A 22,288-nucleotide genomic window follows, 5' to 3' on the forward strand; every position below is an offset into this window, starting at 1 on the left:
ATGCTGAGACCCAGGAAGAGGTTGGCTGCAGCTGCTAAGTCAGACAGGAAGGGACCAGCAGGAAAATGTACCACGACTCAGAACTCAGGTGAGGCATCAACTGAAGTGCAGAACTCCAGCCCTCAGAAGGCTTCAACCTCTAACAATGGCGGGGAGAATCTAAGCAACCACTGGCTGATGAAGTCAGAGCCAGAAAGCCACCTCGAGAAAGGTGTGGATGTGAGGTTCAGCACTGAGGACCTGAAAGCACAGCCCACGCAGACAGCGTGCTACGAAGGTATTTGCCTGTCAGGCCCGGAACTCCCAGAGATGTGAAGCTGGAGGAAGATGCCTTCTTCTATCATAGCTGCTGCAGAGGGCCAGGCATCGCAGGGCTTGTGAAGATTGTGAAGGAGGCCACCCAGACCACACACAGTTGGCAAAAAGCCATCCCTAGTATGATCCGTCCAGCAAAGAAGACAGCCCTAAATGGTCCATGGTGGATGTACCGTTGGTTTGGATGATGAAGCATGTCTTTCCCCTGGCTGAGCTCAAAACCCATCACCAAGCTCACACAGCCACGGGGAATCCTTCAAAAGCGATGGGGCTCTTCACTCCCCAGAGCCTCTCTGTTCAGCCCCTGACCCAAGAGGACTTTGAATTTGTTTTGAGCCTGGAGGAAAAGGCATCAAGTTCATGGAGACCCTCGCTGGAATCGGCAAGACACTGCTTCAGAGAAGTGAAGCTTCTATGAAGACACAAGAAGGCTTGCTTGCTATAACCATCTGTGCTATAACCATCTGGGGTTTGTACATGGTGGGTGGGCGGGCAGATGTTGTGCACTTTTCTCAATAAAACACTGATATCAAAAAAGAAAAAGATCACCTACTGGTTAAACATTCTGTCCTCTGTAAGGAATTCATGGTTGAGGGCTTGGAGCAAAATCACACCACCAGCCTCTTCGTCACAACGGGTAGAAAAGATACAGCCTGTGCAGTCTTTTGTAGAAACAGGCTTTAAATAATTAAAATAAACCTCAATCGTCTTTTCTTTCTAGAAGAGGTAATGAGTCTGCTCGTCTCTACAGATCTGCCCCAAACCAAACAAACAAACATGAAGATCAGTCAAACTTCACCACCATCTGAGATGCCTCTGTGGATTTCAGCCCCTGAACCCCCCCCCCCAAAACTAGAGGACCCCACATCTGAAGCACAGCCTGTCTGCCCCTCCTCTTTCGCCCAGAACTGGTCTAATCTCTCCCTGCCTGTGTCTCCTCTAATTCTCAGCCCCGAGGTCAGGCAGTGCTGTGGTGCAGAAATTAATTCCGAGTCCTGAGAAAAGCCGATACCTGACGATCTTAATGCATTTTTAATATATTTTGAGGTATCTCCTCGCTTCTGTTTATTTTTCCTCCTGATAATTCTCTTCTGGGAAGAGAGCAAAGCAAACCATCAAGAAATCGATGGGGATGTGCCCAAAAGCCGCAGAACACAGGGCTTGAGGTAAGGGGCTGATGGGGGGTTGTGAAGTCACCCCTGAAAGGGGGGAAGGGGCCATAGCTGGGCTTTGGTCCAAGGAGCTGTTAGGGATCTTTGCTACAGGTGTGGGGGTGGGGAAGCACTCGGGTTAGACCTGAGAGTGGGGGGTGGGGAGGAGTGGGGGTGTCAGCCCATGTAGCTGGCACCAGCTGCGATCCTGGTCACCTCGGAGACCATCCAATCCTTTTTTGTTTTTTTCTTTTGCTGTTTTTACTGAGATCCGTTGGATTGCTAGTTGGGTAGTCTCCAAGCAAAGAAATCATTTTTTACCCACTCAGGCATGTGAAGTTACTGGTATGCTGACTGTTTACACTGGGCATACATTTCACGGGTAAAGCCATCTCCTCTTTGGGTCCTCTGTCAGAGGGGACAGACTCTTGGCTCAGCAGCCAGCTGAGGGGATTGTCATCCATAGAGCTGACGACCAGCCGGTTCCCTCTGGAGTTGCATCACGAACCCCACACCCACCACCCCGGACCCCGAAGCCATTCTGAAACCATCACAATGCTGCGCTGGTACCGAGGGCTATGGGCCCTTACGGAGAATTCTAAAAACCGAGTAAAGAAAACACAAATAAAACCATTTGGGAGTCAAAGCAACACAGAAGGAATTAATATTGAAAAAAGAAGAAGAAGAAGAATACACATTTTAAGAAAGGAAAAGACTGTATTAAAATTACGCTGATGGAAACTACTTTGTAATTGTAGAAGTCACACGTGACTTGGATTCATCTCTTGTTATCGGTAGATATTGAGTATTACAGTTTTAATACAGTTTTTTTCCTTTCTCAAAACATTTTTTTGGCACCCTCTGTATATTGTGCAAGAAGCCAAACCAGATTATCCAGACGCTCTTTAGGGAGAGAGGCCTGGACAAGCAGCCAGGAAGCTGTGTAAATCTGAAAAGGACACTTGAACCTGGATATGTCTGCAAACTAAGAAAAGAGACCACTTTCAGGACTGGAAACTCGACCAGTTCGCTTAGGAGTCGGCCCCTTGCCCATCCAGACCCCACAAGGAGCCACTTTGTTGCCAGAATGATCATGGGTTTGTCAATAACCTGCGTGGGGACCCTAATTGTCCACCTTTTAAAATGTGGGTGTTGGGAAAGTTGACCTGTAAGTCCCTTTTCAGATCCCACTTAGGGTCCTTGTCAATAGAAAACAACACTGTACATATTTTTAGAAAACAAATATCTAACCTACAATTTCCTGATTTCCATTTTATTCTCTCCTATTCATTTAAGGAACTTGACTGTGAGACTCTTAGGATTGTGCTGGTGCGTCCTAACTTCTGTATGAGACTTAATGGTTTTTGAAATACATTTTCATAGGAAATTATTAGTTTTAAGAACTAAATTTTTAAAAATCGACTGTCCATTCTCTCATTGAAGGATAACACTTAATGTAAATTCTATTATCCGTGTGTGTGTGTGTGTGTGTGTGTTTTGAACAGACAACGTGGCCCATTTTTTTTCATAAACCTAATTCAGGCTACAGCTGTCCATAACACCAAAAGCAATACGATTTAAAAAATGTAAATCAGATGATTAAATTTTTGGTCTATGCAATGCCTGGAAACAAAGAAACCCATTGAATATTTCCATTGGATTGGCAACATTTACAGGCTGTTCTGAATTAGCTGATGCTGTCTCTCTTTAACGTCCCGTCTAACCACTGTCCCTTCTCTCTTCTCTGAAGTCCTGCTGGGCTGACGTTGGCATGACCAAATCAATCGTTAAGCTCCAGCCTGTTTCGTGTTACTTCGTAACTTTCTAATGAATGAGATGTGTCTCTCTAAGGATACAGCGCTTTCTCTGCTGGCCGTCAGTTAACTGCACAAGTTGTCAAGGAGTGCGGATGTGGACGGACAGGCGGGCCCCGTCATCCCAAACCACCTGACCCCGAGGGCACTCTGACTCTCCCCTGCTGTCCCGTCCCACTTCTGTTTCCTGCCCCCTGCCCGCATGCTGTCTGGGTTGTCCCTCATGAAAGCAGGGATAGGACTGTGTAATTCCAGGCCCTCCTGCCAAACACTGCTGCCACCCGTCAGTGCAAATAACAGAAACTAAATTTGTCTAACTTCAACGAAAATCATGCTTATGGAAAAGACAGGCAAGAGGTCAAGAGCTTGAAGGGAAGAGCAGAGGCTCCACGTCTGGCACAAACAGTCAGGCCCAGAGGCCTTTGCTGCAGGACGCACTGGAGAGCCTTCCGTAGGCACAGTCTCTGCCACCTAGCAGCTCCACCACTGCTTCTACTTGTGTCACTCTGCTTACAGTTCAAGCATGCCTAGAGCGGAGCGATGGGACCAGCGTTAGCTGCCCAACCCCCAGCACCACCACACTGTACCTGAGCAGTGAGGAGAGGGGCCTGACAGCCCTGTGCAACCGTTAACATTTTTAGAGGGAAGGAAGGTGCCATAGTGAGTGCCCAGCAAAGAGAGGGGCGGGAATGCGGGTGGCTCCAAATGGCCACTGCCCATCAAAGGGCTCGGTAAATATTTGGTGCTTTGCTGCCGATAATTGAGCAAATGCGAGTGTTAAGATTTATTTTTCCAACTTATGTAGTAGGAAACAGTATCTTTTCATAAACGTTGATGCTAATTTTTTATAGCTTTCTACCTTCCAATAAAACCATACAAGAGTGCTTATTCAAAGTTACAGAATCGGAACGCCAAATACCACCTTCCACGGAATCTGATTTTAACATACCATAGCGAATGGCGGCCTCTCACAAACCCTTCGTTTCTGTGTCCCATTTCGTCACGGCCGTGCAGGAGGCACGGACGCAAGTAGCCTGTTTTCTAGAAGCACAGTCCTCCAGGCACAGGGGGCGTGGGCGGGCTTTCTCTGTGAGTGTTACCGATACTATCATCTCAGTAATCTTCACGGCTGTGGGACTGTCACAGAGCCCTGGGCTACCTGAGTCCATTGCTACCAGTTTCAGGGGACTCTAGGTCACGTGGCTCCCTGGTGCCCACACTTCTGCTCTGCCTCATGCCAGGCTGCTTAGTCCAAAGCAGTGACAGAGGGACAGTCCTGGCAGAGCGGGGTTTGGGCGGGATGGTCTGCTCCTGGCGTTTACGGACTCATTCATTCCGTTACTCATGCCTGCACCAAACGTTCATTTAGCATCTGGTGTTTTCCCTGGCGTGTACTAGGTTACAGGGACAGAGGGGACACTGCAGCCATGGGTGCTTTGCAGTCAGCACCTGCTCTGGCTGGTCAGCGCCTCTCCCACACTGTTGGTTCCAAGTCTGCAGTATCGTCCCTGGTATGAAGCTGAGGAAGTAAAATACAGGTCCTGCTCTCAGGAAGCTTACGGTTTACTAGAAGGGACAGACCCATAAGCAAATGACAGCAGCATAAGAAGCGCATTTCTTCTGCTGATGGTTTGTTTTTTAGTTCAGTCTGTTTCAGGCTTCTGGACTTTCTTTCCTTTTCACGGTAACAATGACAGCCATCCAGAAACAAAGTAAAAATGCCCTGTGTTAACTACTAAGACACAGCTGCAGCTGTTCGCTCTCTCCCAGGGCCAAGCCTCGCGCTCTGATGGCTTCCTGGAAATGACTTATTTTCCCAGGACTGCACCATTCATGCAGGCAGAACTAATTGTGTCATGAGATACCAAGGCAGAAAGGAACAAAATGAGCAGCTATTTACCAGGGTAGCTTTCTACATTATAGCTTTCTACATTCCAACAAAACCAATTATTTACAAGGGTAGATTTTCCTGCAACTCTAAAAACATGCCTACTGAGAACCTACTAAGTGTCAGGCTGTACTGGGGTGTGTGGGTCTTTCACAAAGACTGACGGCGCATCTTTGAGACACTGCACATGATTCAATGTGGCTCAGGGCAGAGCAGTGGGTATAGAAATCTCTGGTCCCAGATAAGTTTATTAACCCGTCCACATGCGCTGACTCTAACCCGTCTTTAATCACTTAGCAATTAATGCACTGCATACATTTACATTCTTATCTAAAATATTCAAACAGCACTGAAGTTCGCCTGCTAGAAAAATTCTCTTTACTTCCCATAATCCTACTCCCCAACCATTTTTTTTTTTTTTTTTTTACTATTTTATAATGAAAAATTTCCAGCAAAGCAAATGTCATGAGAACACCACATTGAACATCTATGGCCACCACTCAGTAACCTTTGGTCACGTCCTCAATTTCCGGCACGACGAGGTGTCCCAGGGTCCTCGGGTGCATTTCTTATTCCAGACCTGAAATCAGGCATTTCTCCAAGGCACTACACTTCCTTTACTGGAATAGAGACTGAGAAATAGCTATTGACTTCCTCTGCCATAGATGAGGCTTCTGCTCTCTCACGTCATTCCCTGTCCATTAGTAGCCTGTATCCTAATTGTCAGTTAAATCAATATTCACTGATTACATCATTCTGATCATGTAACATGAGCCACAGAATGTGTTGTGACTAGATTTCTATTTTTGTACAACTTTCTGACTTCTTCCTGAGCTAATTATTGCTTTTCTGTTTGTTGTTTAATTTGCTTAGTTTTCCATGTACCTTATGGGATATAACTTGTTCTTGTCAAGTCTGCCAGCCGTTTCTTAATGGACTTTCCCTTTCAAATACATCAGCAAACCTATGGGATTACTGCTGGACTTTTCTCTCTGTCGTTCTGGCTCAGACTGTACTGAGAAGCTACTGTGAGGGAAATTTGGATGTTGTTCTCTGTTAGATGTCCTTGGTTTCCTCCTGGATCCCATGTCTTCCTCTTTCTTCATTGATCCCCTTACTTCAGGGGAGAACCTCTGCCAGAAATTCCTGGGGAAACCCCAGAACTGGAGCTTCACATACCTTGGTGAAGTTTCAAAGAACTTGGATGCCCAGAAAGGTATTTTTTCTACCATTTCTCTTGACTGGATCTCGGCTGGGTATGGCACGCACGACTGAAAATCCTTTTCACACAGAATTTGGTGAGGTTGCTCCTTTGTTCCGCTGCCTAGGAGTCCACTCTGGTCTTTACTAGGTGACCCTTGATTTCTCTCTGACAGCGGTGGGGTCTTCTCTTTATTCCCTGTGCTATAAAAGTTCACGAGGACGACCCCTGGGTACATTACCTTTTGTTGTTTTTCATTACGCTGGGCACTCGGTGGGTCTTTCAATCTGGATGGCAAATCCTTCAGTTTTGTGAAATAGTCTTGACTTCTGCCCTTTAAGTTTCTTCCCTTGGGAACTTCAATGATTAGATATTTACTTTTAAACCCGTGTGTTGAATATTTTTTTTGCTACACTATTTTTTTATTTTCCAAGAGCTTCTACTTGCTGTGCTCCTTTAAAAACAAAAAAAACAAAACTAGAAACTTGTTGTTCCTTGATTCAGTGTCCGATCTCTCTCTAAGGATAAACGAATATAAATATATATACTAAGTACGCATCTATTTATTTGAATGGTGTGCGATTTACATGGTTCCTGTATCTGTGTCCATGTGCTACATGTCTGATGAATAGAGGAAAAGCCAAATTATTTCAGGACTAACAATTGTTCAGAAAATGTTATCAAGCGTTTCTGATTTGGAAAAACAGAACTCGTGCAAAGCTAGCAGAGTTGGTTAGCTTGTGCAAGAAAGGATTTGCTATCTGGGAAGGAAGATTTGTTGTTTTAGTAAGTTGTGCTTCAAACAGGCAGTTATAAAAATGGCGATGCCGTGAGCCATTGCAGTCTGTCCATGACGTGGGGATGGTGGTGCGCAGCACAGGGGCCCCTGGGTCCCCTGCTTGATGGCACAGGGGTGGTGAAGCCCAATGTGAGTTGCTGTGTGTTGTTAGCATCAGCTTACATGTGGAGATTTGGGAGACAGCACAACCTTCCAGCTTCTGTAAACTCACCCGCAAGCTGCCCTCCAAGGGAAGGGTGTGGTTATCATCACTTAAAAATGGCTGCTGGTTTATAGCTAACAGATAATAGAATATGCCCTGTGGCATTGTTGGGTTTTTTTCTTTCAAACCTCTCCTATGCCTCTGAAGACATCTGGGTACACCATTTACGCAAAGAACCGCTCTGTGTCACAATATACTTGTTCCAGATCCAGCGCCGCTCAGAATGGCAGCTTGGTTTTCAAAATTTCCACAAATTTTAGTTAAATGAGCCATTCTCTATCGATAAAATAAAGATCTCTTTTAATGGTCACTGCCCAGTGTCCTTGCTGACCCTCGGGTTTCTCAGTGTCGTTGTTGAACAGGTCGGTCCTGAGCCTCAGGTAATTTCTTACCTGAGCAAACATAGCTCCTTATGCTTAATTTTTTCCCCTCCGTTTAGATGACTAACTTCGTGAGACTTGGCATATTTTAAACAAAACATTTATTTCCTACAAAACACCAAATCTAATGGATAATTTTCTTTGCCCATTTTGCACATTCTTAAGACTTTCTTCTTTCCCTATGTTTATTTAAACTTCTTTATTTTTAAAAAATTTATTGGGGGACATTGGGGAACAGTGTGTTTTTCCAGGACCTATCAGCTCCAAGTCAAGTTACTGTTTTTCAATCTAGTTGTGGAGGGTGCAGCTCACTGACCCGTGTGGGAATCGAACCAGTGACCTTGGTGCTATGAGCACTGCGCTCTAACCAACGGAGCCACGCGGCTGCCCCCGTTTATTTAAACTTCTGAGTCCCCATTTTTCTAGACAAACCAGTGCTCTCTAGCTAGCAACCCCGGCATTGGTCAGCATTACGGAATATCACCCACCAGAAGGAAGGAAGGTTTAGACAGCTGGAGTTTTCAGTGTGTGTGTGTGTGTGTGTGTGTGTGTGTGTGTGTGTGTGTGTGTGTGTTGGTCATGGGTGCACAGCTGGACAGCCCTACTCATCTCTTTGTCACCTGTCTGGTACCCAGAGGTGGGACCTTGCTTCTGAGAAGATTGACATGGCGTCTGGCTCCTTTGCTTCTGTATCCTATAAGGAGGCCCCAGAGAAATCTGAATTTGAATCTCAGCTTTGCCAAGGAGAGCTGTGGGCCCTTGTTTACTTGTCTATAGAACAGAGAGAATATTTTCTTCCTTATCGTAAAAATGAGGAATAATCAAGGCCGTGCATGTAAAGTGTCCAGCAAGGGAAGCGCTAATACCCCCAGCAGTTGGATAAAGAAATTGTATGTTATTTTCTAGGTTATTTTTCTGGGTAGAGAGCAATATTGAGAAAAGACCTACTCCTTCTAGTGGCATTTTCAGAATAGGGCAGGAAGCGATCTGAGCTGCCAGAGACTGCAAACACTTCCTTCTCACAGAGAACAGGCAGGCGATCCAGAAAGAGAAATGGAGAATTTTCAAGTGGGGAAAGCTGTCTCCTGATCGTGCCAAATCTATCTTTTTCACTGGCTGTTCCTTTGGCTGGAATAATATTTCTATGACTGGCTCCTCTTGTTTAGATCCTAGGTTAAATTTGGATTTCTCCGAAAGAGTTAGTTCCTGACCACTCAACTTAAAGCAGCCCTTATCACAACGGTTTGTTTATTTTACATGTCAGTTCATCTGTACACCCCCCCCCCCGCCCCCAACCTCCACCTCCACGAGGACATAAGCTTCTTGAGAGCTGGTCCTCTGCCCATCTGGGTCACTGAGTCCCAATGGGTCATGCACACATGTATTTGGCACAGAGCAGGTATTCAAAACTGTTTGTTAAATGAATGTTTAAATGGGCACCCCATGTTTTAATACTACAGAAAGTACAGAATGCCAGTCACTGACTTATTAGTAGTAATTCACTGCTCTCTATCTATGCACAACACGTACAGATGGTTGTGAAACTCAATATACGTTCCTCGAATAAATCAAAGAGCAAGGAGCCAATCTGGTCGGTTGTTGATAATAAGACCATCAATGCCGAGAATGTGTTTTAGAAGGAGTTTATCAACGGCCAGCCCCCAGGCTGAGGTGACACAGTGAACGGAGGGTGCCAAGGAGTTTCACTGGCCAGCAGTCAGCACTCACTTGCTGCCCATCGCTGCCCAGGTCCCTTCCTCCAGGACACCTGTCGTGGGCCTCAGTTCTTTTAGCAGCACCTGATTCTGGCCCTCTAACTTTCCATCAATCAAAACTTGTCTACCAGATGTCTCACTCCCAAACGTACATGCTTTCAGCTCGCTAGTTCAACATGTAGTGCTTTCAACAGCGATGGATAGTTCCTCGTCTCTGACTTCTCGTGCAACCAGAACAATAAGATTAGTTAGAATGTATTGTAATGTCACTGTCCCCTGGCCGTCCTCCAGGAATGACAGTGGACTTGCTCGAGAAGGACTCATACTCATTAACAATACCGAACATTTATTGACTAGTCAGTGTGCCTCGAGCATGTTTGTAAGGGCTTAACGTGTGATTTCTTATTTACCTCCGTTTTATAGGAAAGTTTTACAGAAGGCCAGAGAGTTGAAGTAATTTTGCCCAAGGTCAATAGAGAGCAGAGCCAGAAATTTCATCCCAGCGACTTTGACCCCATCGTCTGAGCACTTGACCCCTGAAGTACTCTTGTTCTGGCCTGAGTGTGAGTGAGCGCTGGTTACTAGCTGACCTAAAACACAATGGGAATTGTCTGCAATGAGTCTCAGCACAAACAACCCAGAAACAGTCCTTTCCCCTTGCTGTGGATAATCCACTTGGGAAGCGCAGCTCAAAAGGTGATCAGAGATCATTCTGAATTGTTTAATTCTTTATAACAAATGGCGTATCTGACTAAGTATAACTCCAAAGGTGAAGCATTGTATTTTGTCAATTGCTCGTTTTCTTTTTCTACGTGGAGTTTTCCATCAGTCACCACTAGATGGCGCATGAGTAATGCGAACCGTCCACGTCTCTTCTTGAGAGACATTAACCCAAAACAAAAGGAAGAAAAATGCAGCAGAGAGAGATAAACGTGGGATTTAGACGCAGTAGGACATAGTAACATCTTACACGGTGGTTTTCGAACTGTGGGAGCCTGGGTTTCTAGTTCCTTCCTTTATCCTTTCAGAATGAATATTAATAGAAACTTAATCTGAGTTAAAGGAAATTTGAGTAACAGCCAAAAGCTGCCCGAGACTTTGCTTTCTCGGAAAACTGTTCATAATTGCAGCCAGGGTTGGCATTTGTAAAAAGACACTGAGGAACAAATTCCAATAAACCAAACAACTGCTTCCTCTGATTGTAACACGTGTTTCCTGGAACCTACTAAAATCTGGAAATCGTTATTTCATCCTAATTGTCTTCAATTAGTCTGTAATAAAAATGGCCGTGAAATATCCAGTTACCATTTTCTAGCAAGCATCTGATCAACCAGTAGTATGGTATTCTAACATCAGGATGGTTCAGTGACTGGGACCAGAAACATTCTTGGAAATCCCACGAGAATAAATTTGAATCCAAAGGGAAGTCACTTGTTCCTCTTGAACTTCCGTTCCTTCTTCTACAAAATGGAAACATAGATCCCAGGCAGCTCTGTGACATCTAAGGAAAGAGAACAGACACTCACAAATGCACGTGTGTGCACACACACTGCTGCTTGGTTCTAGATAGAGTGACGTTCTTTTTCCACATCTAAGGGCACACAATCACATCACATTTGCTGAAGCTCCGTTATGCAGATGTGCTGCTGGTCAGAACCAGGAATTGTGCCAGGGCGCACCAGCATGCATTCTGTTCTCACAGGCCACGCAGGTCCTGCTCACGAGGCAGATGATGGGGATAAGGCGTTAGGTACTAATGTACACTTCTAGGTTGATTCATTAATTTTTACCATATGAGGAACTCTTTTCTTTATTTTTTTCCCCTTAGGTAAATATTATTTGATCACCTTTTAGCTGTGAAACCCAGTTGTCATCTTAATTTTGGACTAGGTCCACGTTTTGGGATCAAAAACAAAATCGGAAATGACCCCATAACATATACATGGATGAAGTAACAAGAGTCCTGTGACCGTGATGGTCACCTTCACGTGTAGATGAAATGTGCTGCTCTAACACCTCTCCCTTTGGTGGAGTTCAGACTTGCGACTTCTTACTGTGGGCTGCGTTCTCAGGCCTGTACTAGAAGGGGCACCAACACCAAATGCTGTTTTCTGGGGGTGGCGAAGTGTAGGATCCTCTCTGAAGACACACATTCTTTTTCGGGTAAACTGCAAAACCATTTTTGGCCTTATCTTCATTGCGTTCACTCTGCTGAATTTTACAAGCAATTGTTGCATTCCTTATTTTATTGTAACACTGGCCGTTTATCCCTAGGGCTGTTGGGCTGCTGCCAAAGTGTACCGTCACACAGTGGGTGTCTAGGGCGGCTCTCTAAGCAATATAGACACGGAGAGGGTTATGAAATGTCGTGGGTGGGTAGAAAGGGACAGGAGATCAAAGGTCCACCTATGTTTCTTCTCTCTGAAGACTTCTGATGTTTGTGGTCGCCCCATTTTGCATTCAGGATCTGTAAAGCGCTGGTGGACTGCCCCCCGCCCCCCAACACACCTAATTAATCATCACGCTCACCTCCGTCCATCCATAAATGGGTCAGGACATGCCCGAGCCTCACCTGTGCTGGATGACCCGTTCAGTGCGAGGCAGAAAGGATTCCGTACAGGTTTATAGGCTACATTGATGGATGCATCACGGTTATTCGTTTACCAGAAACGACTTTTACTCCTAGAAAGGAACTGATCCTTCATTGAAAATATAAAGCACACTTGATTGTAGTATCAGTCGTCATTTTATATTGAGTTCGGTGCTTTGCTTTCAACAAAAGTGGTCAATAATAAGACTCTGTATGTCTCTTTATAACTCAGAGATAATTTTTCAGAAAAATAAAAAGATCAATGTATGGTTTCAGAGGTGACATCAGTTACGTGGGTGAGGTAGATGGAAGATCAGGGAAAACAAACTTAAATGTTCGTTACCATCTCGGTATCTCAGATCTTCAAGGTAATCAGTTGGGCCTGTAAGTGGAAACTCATGTTCCAAGAAGCTATGTGCTAATATCACCCAGTGTGATCTGCTATGTTGAAAATGCCCTCATTCTGAAGGAAAGTAAGTGCTTTGGACTCCGTGACCTGAGTAAAAATGGCAGGGTTTCCTTTTACTTACAGTCTCCTGGGACCACACACGGTGCCTTAGTGGCCCTTCACCACGTGGGCCCCCAGAGCCTTCAAACACAGAGGATTGATCTCTACAGACCTGGGTGATAAGTGAGGTGTGGGCACATGTGCCTATTACCACCCTTTCATCATGCCATTGCCTAAGGTTAACACAAAAACACGGACAATTCAGAATGATTTGCATTAGGGAAATGTAACATTTCTAAGAAAACCAACCAAAACCACTGGCCAGTCAGAAACACTGGCAGCCCAGTCCTTAAGACAGGCCTCTAGTAACCAAGTCTGGGAAGGGTCAGTCAGTAAGGGACGAAGATGAAGGCAACGCCTGCCAGCCTTTTGCAAAATGTGCCTGAGGCTGTGCCATTGTAGGACCATTTCCTCCCCCCGCCCCACGTGGTGGCATATTCTTATCTGGGGTGAGTGGACAGCCCTGCGACTGAGCACTAATGAGCTGAGATGGCTCACTGTCTTGCTCTCGTGCTTTCATGGAAGATGTGCACGTTGGAACCTTTGAACCCTGAAGGACGTCGGTGACGTGAGGCTTATAAAGGACATGCTTCGCACAATCGAAGCGGATGAGGGGCGTGGATTAGTGTCTCTAACTTGATCTCAAAAACATCACTGATTTTTGATAGAGCTTTGATCCTCCAAGTTTAAAAAATAAACAAAAACAAACAAACAAAAAAACAAAAGAAAAAATGAGTGAAGTGTACCAGTGAAAGGCATGGAAACCAAATGACTATCCCAGAGGGACCACAATGCTCCCACTCATTTTAACTCCACTGATGTGATTTTAAAAACAGGAAATTATTTTGTTGGTGACCATTGCTTTGACTACATTAATTGCATAGTTTTTTAGTCTTTAAATCTCTTTTCTCATCTGTTTTGGACAGTGAGTATAAATATTCCTTGTGGGTTTTTTTTTTTTTCAAATTGGAATAATGACACTTTAAATTGGCTAGTTTTTATTAATTATTTTTATTTTTCCATTATAGTTGACATGCAATATTACATTAGCTTCAAGTGTACAACATACTGGTTATAATTATATAATTTATGCAGTGATCCCCTGATTAGTCTGGTCCCCACCTGGCACCACATATAGTTACTGCAACATTGTTGACTATATTCCCCACGCTGTACTTTACATCCACATGACTATCCTGTAACTACCAGTTTGTACTTCTGAATCCCTTCCCCTTTTGCATCCACCCCCCCCTTCACCTGGCAACCATCAGTTAGTTCTCCGTACCTGTGAGCAAATAGATTGCATTTCGACTTATAACATATTGTCTTGCTAAACATCATAAACTTCCTCAGCCCTGTAGTCTCTGGAGGTAATCGGTAGCGTTGTCATTATAAAAAAACATGTAAGACCGTTGCGACGTATGACAGCACTGTACAAATCACATAAAACAGATTTTTGTTTTCCTTTCAGAAATTCCTTCTCAACAGGTTTGCCATGTAAGACCAGGGGCCATTCTCACTGGTTGCTCAGTCGTCGACAAGAAGAAATTACGCTTTTGTGGGTACAATGCTTGGTAATAACATACATGTTACTAATACACTTTAGGTTACCTTTGTTTGGCCATTTATTTAGGTTTACAGAGCACGGTGTAAATAAATTCATGACTTAATTTAATCCTCAAAAGACATTGCATCCTCGTTTACACAGGAGGAAACTGGATCTTGGAGAGTGAGGGGAGTTCGAATAAGATCCACAAGATGGCAAGCAGCGAAGCCAGAAGCGGCCGGTTCTGTCCACACCTCGTGTGTAGCAATTGGGGTTCGCAGACTAAATACAGGACGTGGTTCTGCCTGTAAGGAACTTACAGTTTATTTGGGAAAATGATTGATGCCGTGAAAACAACTTGTACGGGTGGTAGACGGAGACAGTCCTGGGGCCAGGGCCTTTGCAGCTCCTTAAATCCCTGTTTCTCTGAACTGAATAAAGTTGCACGTGAAGTATAAAACAGAACATCTTTTGAGTGACGAAAAGCGCTGGCTGTCACAGACATCTGTTGTCAACGGATCTCAGAGGCAATTTGAGTCGGTCAAGAGACCTGTAAGCCTGGACAGACTTGTGGGCAAACGCGCTCCATCCACGTAACCAGGTGTCGTGCCCGCAGCCACGCGGCACACAATGTAACCACACAGAGGGGCCGGCCAGGCTGTGTCCTCGAGAAAGGCACCTACTCCCCGGGAGGACCCGGAGCAGAAAGCATGGCAGGGACCTTGGTTACGTCCTGTGCCAAACCACTCACTGGTGGTTAATATTCAGCTGCATTGTACCCTCGAGCACAAACGCGGGACAAGGTTTGCAATCTGTTAATATTTCCTTAAAATCTTGTTAAGGGAGAGCTAAATCGGTCAGTACTAATGGGAGAGGTATAAATTAGGTGCTGTAGTTAGCAGTCCAAATGTGTAGCTTTGCAAAGGTTATCTGTAAGGTCTTCTTCTTCATCAGCGTAATTGTCTGTTTAGGATAATCATAGCCAAGGGGGAAACCGGGAACCACAAACGTGCTATTGTGCAGTCAGCAGAAATGAATGTACTCCATCACGTAATTAATTAGAATAATGTTGGGGTAGTTGAGCTCTTTTGAGGGAAAAGAGACAATTTAAAAGTAATTGGCTCAATTTTTTTTTTAAGTAATCTTTAGTATCTTGCCCTTTATGGAGCTCATGTCCACGAATCATCTGCCCGGCGTCTGGCATTTAGTAGGTGTTTAAAACCTGCTTGCTCTCATGAGGTTCGCGTTTGTGATAATCGGAGGCTGTGAATCTTCTCTCCCTGGCCTGCTGTGGCCTCTCTGTTCCCAGCACCCATGCTGTCGTGTGGCTTCTTTCTCAGCGTGTGCCAAGGACTTGGCCTGACTTGTCCCACTCCTCAGACTTGCAGCTTTTGGGGGACAAGAACCATGTGTTACTCATCTTTCTCTCCCTGGTGGTGACCACATCATCGGCCTGACAATCGGTACTAAATAAGCGTTTGCAACAGCAATGCCTCCATTCCAGTTTTCCTCCATTAATTATTTCACAGGGGACCGTCTGATCAATCAGAGTCAACACGGCATCAGACAGAACACCGTCACCTCGTAGCTGTTATGGCGACAGCTTCCTTCCTTCTCTCCGTCTCTCTTTGGCCTCCATGCCTCTCCCCGGTCATCATTCGTTCAGTCCTCATGGTGCCGTCAGCTGATCTTTACAAAACACAAGCCGGTGACATCCCTCCCTTGCTCAGAAATTGTGGTGCTTTCCCATGTCTTCTGGGGCAAACACACAAACTCTTTTCCGTGCAATGCAAGGCCTTTCCATGCCAGACGCTCACTTCCCTCCCTTGTTTTACAGCCCAGCTACACTCAGCTCACACCGCACCGCATCTCTTAGCTTTTCCAGCTGCTTAGAATGTGCCGCTCCCCCCACACACACCCTCCTTACTAACTAACCTTGGCGCCTTCCTCTGCTCCAGCCCATCCAGGCTTACACAGATCATTAGGAAATCCGATTTCTTGTTGGATTAAAGTTGTGGGTTTGCCTGTCTCTTTTCTCTCAAGACTATCGGCTCCTAGAATAAGGTACCACTTGGCACGTTCTAGTAAGTAAGACATGTTTGTTGAGTGAATGAATGCATGAATGAGTAAATGATTTTGACAGATGGGACTATAAAATTGTCTCCATAAAGTCAGAAATTCAGAAAGAAAGAAATAGAGAAACCCCGTAATCTGGAGATTTGTTGCAATAACTAATATGCCCAAGGCAGCCATGGAAGGCTGAAAAGTATCAAGTGCTCCATCCTCGTTTCCCACAGGCACACACGCCAGATGTCCTGATAACTCGCCCCACTTACTCCCTACTCCCCCCCCACCCCCGCTTTCTGTTTTAAGAAAGAAAGAGACAGAACACAATCCACAGACATTTTCCATGACTTTAAAGAATATCACAAAAGCTGCTATACAGCTGGTGAGATGAGTGAAGTAAACAGTGATTTAATACAAACTGTCACTTGCTTTCAGAGAAAAGAAACACTGTGCAGGTTTCGCTGAAACACTGTAACCTGGCGGGTTCCACGTCGGCTCCTGGGGACCAGATGTGCATCTGAGCCATCTTTGCTTTCCAGACGATGCCTAAGACAGGCTGCATATACAGTAGGCGTGTGTTAAATGCACAAGGACAGGAATACACTGACCTCTTAGCTTAGAGGCACTGGACAGGTAATTTTGGGTGTTGTCCCAGTCGCTCCATCATGGTATCTAAGTGATAGAGTGGTGCCGGGAGCCTTTGCACTAAGACAATGTTAAGTGGTCAATAAAAACGGAAAGGTAATGCCTGCCAACGCCATAAGCAGGCGAAGGGAAAATGAATGAAAGACAAGTATCTCTACTCTGTGCCAAAGGTAGTTTGAAAGTGAGGCTTCTGTGTGCATATAAATGGCGTGCACATTCATCCCTGTCTGCTGCTTTGTAAGTCTCCTGAACTGTGGCCTAAAAAAACGGAGCTGTGGCCTAAAAAAACGGAACTGCGGATGCTTCATCTTCTGTCGCGGTCACAGGAGGAACGTGAGAACACTGCATGTACGTTATATGACACCACGTGCAACTGGAATCGGGGCTCCAGCCCCTGCTTTATTTTTCCTGCTCTGCTATTTTAAAAATGGTTTGGTTCTGCTGAGGCCTGGTTGGGAACATAATGGAAACCACACGTTCCTGAATTGCAGATGAATACAGAGCAGCGTTCGGACGCGGGCTTCTGTCAGGTGAGAAATGAGTTACAATGCAGAATTATTCATTTCTTTGTCGCCTGATGTAAACATTTGCCCCCCACCCCCAGCAATTCACGATGACTGAGACCACACGATGCCCTTAGATCAGCGTTATCGGTGGACGACCATTCATATACTCTTGATCTTGACTTGAAGAATTGGTGTCTGTCATCTAGCAGATTCCAGGATGGTTGTGGACACGAGCACTCCTCCATGGACCCAGGAGAAGGCATTAAAGGATGCCTCCCACGTAAATGACGCACTTAGATTCGTCTTGGGCCCCTGTTTGCTTCCCATGTTAGCATGATATGAACCTCTGACTTTTCCAACCATGCTTCCAAGATGGCGTTAAAATCTGTGTGTGTGTGTGTGTGTGTGTGTGTGTGTGTGTGTGTGTGTGTTTTAAAGGAAAATATCTCAAGTGGGTGCAAAAATCAGTAAGAAGAGATGCCTCTCATTTTGAATTCTACTTGCTGAATTTCGGGGTCTTCTGCTTTGCATCTCTAGAAAGACGTCTTGGACAGGACCAAAGGAAGGATATTTCACCTCAAATCAGGGAAATAGGTTGGTCCTCAGTTGTGGGATGAATGCCTTGAGCTGATAATGCTGCCTCCAGAACGTCTGAGCCCCTGCAGCAAACCCAGCTAGGAAAGCGTGTCTGGCGCCTCAGACAAGGCCTCTGCATGCAGTTAGCAGAACCAGCACAACTTCCTCTTTCTCCTGTAAACAGACAACCTCGGGGGTTTTCTGCAGTCCTTCTGCCTCTGGCAGTGGCTGTGTGGAATCCCACTTGCGTTTGAATTGATACAGCTCTTCGCACAGATGGTTTGTGGGATCTTTTTTCCTGAAGCCAATATGGTCAGTTGTTTCCTCAAAAAGAAAGTGAGACTATCAACAGCACTAATTTCTTCCTTTCATCTCATTTAAACCCAATTGCATGTAGGCACACACACACACACACACACACACACACACACACACACACACACAATTTTTTTCCCCAGATCTGCCTACAGTGACAGAGTGTGCAGGCAGACCGGGAAGCAATTTGTTCTTTTGTCACAAGGTACTTAGACAAATGCAGCTGACCCTTCACTGGCTCTTCGGTCATTATCGAGTGACCTGAGCACCAGCGACTCCCTCGCTGTGTTACACCATTTGGGTTAGGCTGACACGTGGCAACTGTCTTCAAGTGGACTGAAGGATTCTAGTCCCTCACATACCACCACCGATTTCAAAACCAGAAATCATTTGCCGGAGTCCACTTTCCCCACATACCACCATCTTCATGTATCCAGGAAAGTAACCGGCTTGTGGTAACTGTGACCTAACCCTTGAATGCACAACTAGTCAGCCAGTGTAAAAACAGCGGAAGAATGACAAATTTCATCTTTGGTTACCCGATGTTAGGTACTGACGTAGGACGGCAGTGAGTGAATGGAGTTTGCAGAAGAGTTCAGTGACTGACGGTAGGGTGAGTCGTGGGAAGTGATAGAAGGAATGTTACTGTCTAATGTCAGAAGCTTCAGTCACACACACATTTGGGATGTTAGGATGTTTGCACATTTCCAGAGAGAATAAGCAAAATTAGAACCCTTGAGTCAAAGATGCATCTAAAGTCCGATGGTTCACTTTCTCTTTCATTTAAGTAAAAGCTCCAACACAAATATGTGGCCTCAATACATCTAAATATGGCACTGGGAAAAGAAATAAGTCCTCAAATGAAGTAACAAGAAAGACGGAAGTGGCAACTGGCAACTTTGTAAAGATCTCCAGGTCTAAGAAAAGATGCTGTTGATTCAGCCATTTAGAATAACCGCTGAAGTCTAGGCTCAGGAATCAGACTGCTGAGTGCAGCATAGAGACTGTCCCTTAGCAGTAGCCTGCCCTTGGTCAAGTGACTTCATTTTTGTTCAGCTCAGTTTCTTCATCTGTAAAATGGAACACTGCCGTGTTTCCCTGAAAATAAGACCTAGCCGGACCATCAGCTTTAATACATCTTTTGGAGCAAAAATTAATATAAAACCTGGTATATATTATATTATATTATATTATATTATATTATATTATATTATATTATATTATATTATATTATATATTATATCTGACCCAGCATTATTATATTATATTATATTATATTATATTATATTATATTATACCCAGTCTTATATTACATTATATAAGACTGTCTTATATTATAGTAAAATAAGACTGGGTCTTATTTTTATTTTTGCTCCAAAAGACACATTAGAACCGGTGGTCCAGCGAGGTCTTATTTTCGGGGAAGCACAGTAATAGTAGCTGTCTCCTGGGAAGATACTGCTTGGAAGAGTGGATTCATTCAGATAGTATGTGAACACTAAGACTTAATGGTCACACGTAAGTGTGGGACCAGCCCGTTCTGTGTCTCTGCCCCTCCTACAGGCCTTGAAGTGGCTTCTTCTGTATGTCCTCAGAGGTGGGACTTCGGCTCAGCTGGACTTCAGGTGATTCTCCATAATGGTTATTCTGTAGTTTAGTTGTAATTTCGATGTGGTCCTGAGAGGAAGTGAGCACAGTGTTTACCTGCTCCCCATGCTGACTGGAAAAACATATACATATTTAAATTTATAGAAAATGGTCTGAGAAGATACGAGCCAAACTGCCAATAGTGGTTTTTCTGCAGCAGATGATGAAAAGGGAGAGGAACTGATGAAAGCTGAGGGGACTTGCGCTTTCTCTATATTGTTACAGTCAGAATGTTTTCATGCCCAGCTTGTGAATGAAACATACATTTTTAAAAGGTTAAAAATGTGTAATGAGCTAACAGCAGGAGGTTCGTTTCAATCTGACGGAGGAGCTATTGGGTGGCAGCTGGCAGAGCAGGTGAGGTGAAAAACTGCATCAGAGACGTGGAGGCAGGTGGTCTTCACCTCTCTGAAGTTACTCCAGTGTCAGCTCCTCTGTGAGAAAACAATAGCTCAGATCTTGTTGTTCCTTTATATTTAATAAAGTCCGTTGCCTGTCCCATCTCATTTAATTAAAAAGTTGATGTGCTCCTCAGACAGGAAGAGCAAGTGAAGAAGTTGGCTGAAGGGAACGGAGAGAGCAGCATTCTGTTGGAGACAGTAGAGGAGAAAACTTGTTGAAAGTGCAAGAATCAAGCAAGGATGGTGACTAAGATGGCAGCCTGCTGGGTGGCAGCATGGTGCCAGGGAAGGGGGTGTGTTTATTTTCTGGAAGTGTGCTTAGAGCTGTAGGTGTGGTGACTAAACCTAACCTGGGTTTCTGGCCCGAGAGATGATGCATCTTACAAACAGAATGGAAAAGTGCACGGAATGGTAGCAATAATATGTCTGTGCTGGTTCATTTAGACCATCTCAGCCCGAAATGTCAGCACAATGTTAAATATTTGGCTTCTGTTTTTATAGCAACTGGTGGGGGAGCAGGGCTGAACTTTTATGCACCCTAATTTAGCAGGTGTGTCTGTGGTCCAGGTGATAGGAGCGGGCCCTCCCGTAATGTGAATGCACACAGCTTCTTTCTCTCTTAAATGGAACTGTCTCCCTCCTTGAAACCAGGCCTTGGGTTCCAAGTAGGAAGCTGATGGGGAAGGGGAGACTGGCGTGAAGAGGGGAATCGAGAAAGGGATGGGCTGTTCAGGGGCATCAGAAAACTTTTGGGGAAACGGAAAAATCCTGTATGCATCTGTCAAAACTCATTGAATTGTACACTATAAAGGAAACGGTTTATTGTATTACAACGATACTTATGTGTGTTGATCAGTGAAAACAGGAAACACAATTCTTTTCACAGAAATCTCTAATTGAATAGGTCCTGAGTCTTTATTCAGGACCTCACAAATCGGTGGGCTTCGCGTGCTATGCTAATCTGACACAGCTAATTATGTTTTCAGTCAGAAATTGTTTTCTTTTGTTTTTTGTGTTTTTGCTGAGCACATGTAGTGAAAGGACTTTTCTTTTGCACACCCATCAACCAGTGATAAGGTTGGTTGAGGCATCAGCTAAGGAGCCAGAGACGCGGGTTCCCTGCCGCAGCATTGCTGGGGTTACCAAGGGCTGAAGGTCCGTTGAGGCAATCAACCTGGTCATGTCTCCAGGCTCTGAACGTGGTCGCGTGTGTCTACACACAGACTTGCTGTGTTTCCCCAGCACGTGCTACTTTCCTTTTCTCGGTTTCCTTTCTTTTCCGCTTTCCTGATGAATGAGCTAGAGTATCCGCCGCCTGCCAGCCCCCTGCCCCTGCCCGCAGGTGAGCCCCCATTGCGGCACCTCTGTTCGCGCAGGCGGCGGAGTGACAGCGAACCCCTTCTCGGTGGCTCGCAGGGACTTCGCCAGCCTGCCTGCACCACTGCCCACTCGGTTACCCTGGTGACAGCCCACGCGCTCCGTCTCCTCACGCTCCTGGATGCTCATCAATAAAGCAAGTTCATTATTACCCAAAGAAGTACGTTTTTGCTTCTCTCTGGCAAGGAACAAATTATTCTCACATGGAGCTTGCCACCCACTCACGCCCAGCCCCACTTTGCATTCTCTCTCTCTCTCTGTTGCTGAACTTGCCGCTTTCCATCTGTGGCGCGGTGACCCGAGGCGGGATGGCAGCACCGCAGCCCTGGTCTGGGAGGGACGGAGCCGGCATCTGGCCTCCCTCCCACGGCGGGTGCTTCGCTCATTAACGACCTCCGAGCCTGCGTGTTCCAGGGCCACGGCCATGGTAAAAGGTTATTGCTGGAACCGTGTAACGCCTTCCTAGCAAGTCACACGGCTTCTGGCTAACGGCTGTGTGTGACGCTAAGGATGAAACCAGACTGTTTCTGACTTTCACAAACATCAACCATTTCAGGAGTCAGAAAACTAATGCCACCAGGTGAGGCGGACCGGATAGGAGACCGTGGGACTGGGCGGGCAGATCTCCACCCAGTGTCACCTAAA

The 22,288-nt window shown here is 45.3% G+C and overlaps 1 pseudogene; it reads left to right on the forward strand.

The window, feature by feature from the left end:
* LOC109444719 (thymocyte nuclear protein 1 pseudogene) lies at positions 1-21,731 on the forward strand (annotated as a pseudogene).
* Positions 21,732-22,288: the final 557 nt, after the last annotated feature.

The sequence above is a fragment of the Rhinolophus sinicus genome, chromosome 7 (genome assembly GCF_057876585.1).
Source record: "Rhinolophus sinicus isolate RSI-liver-muscle chromosome 7, RSI-T2T, whole genome shotgun sequence".
NCBI classification, from domain to species: domain Eukaryota; kingdom Metazoa; phylum Chordata; class Mammalia; order Chiroptera; family Rhinolophidae; genus Rhinolophus; species Rhinolophus sinicus.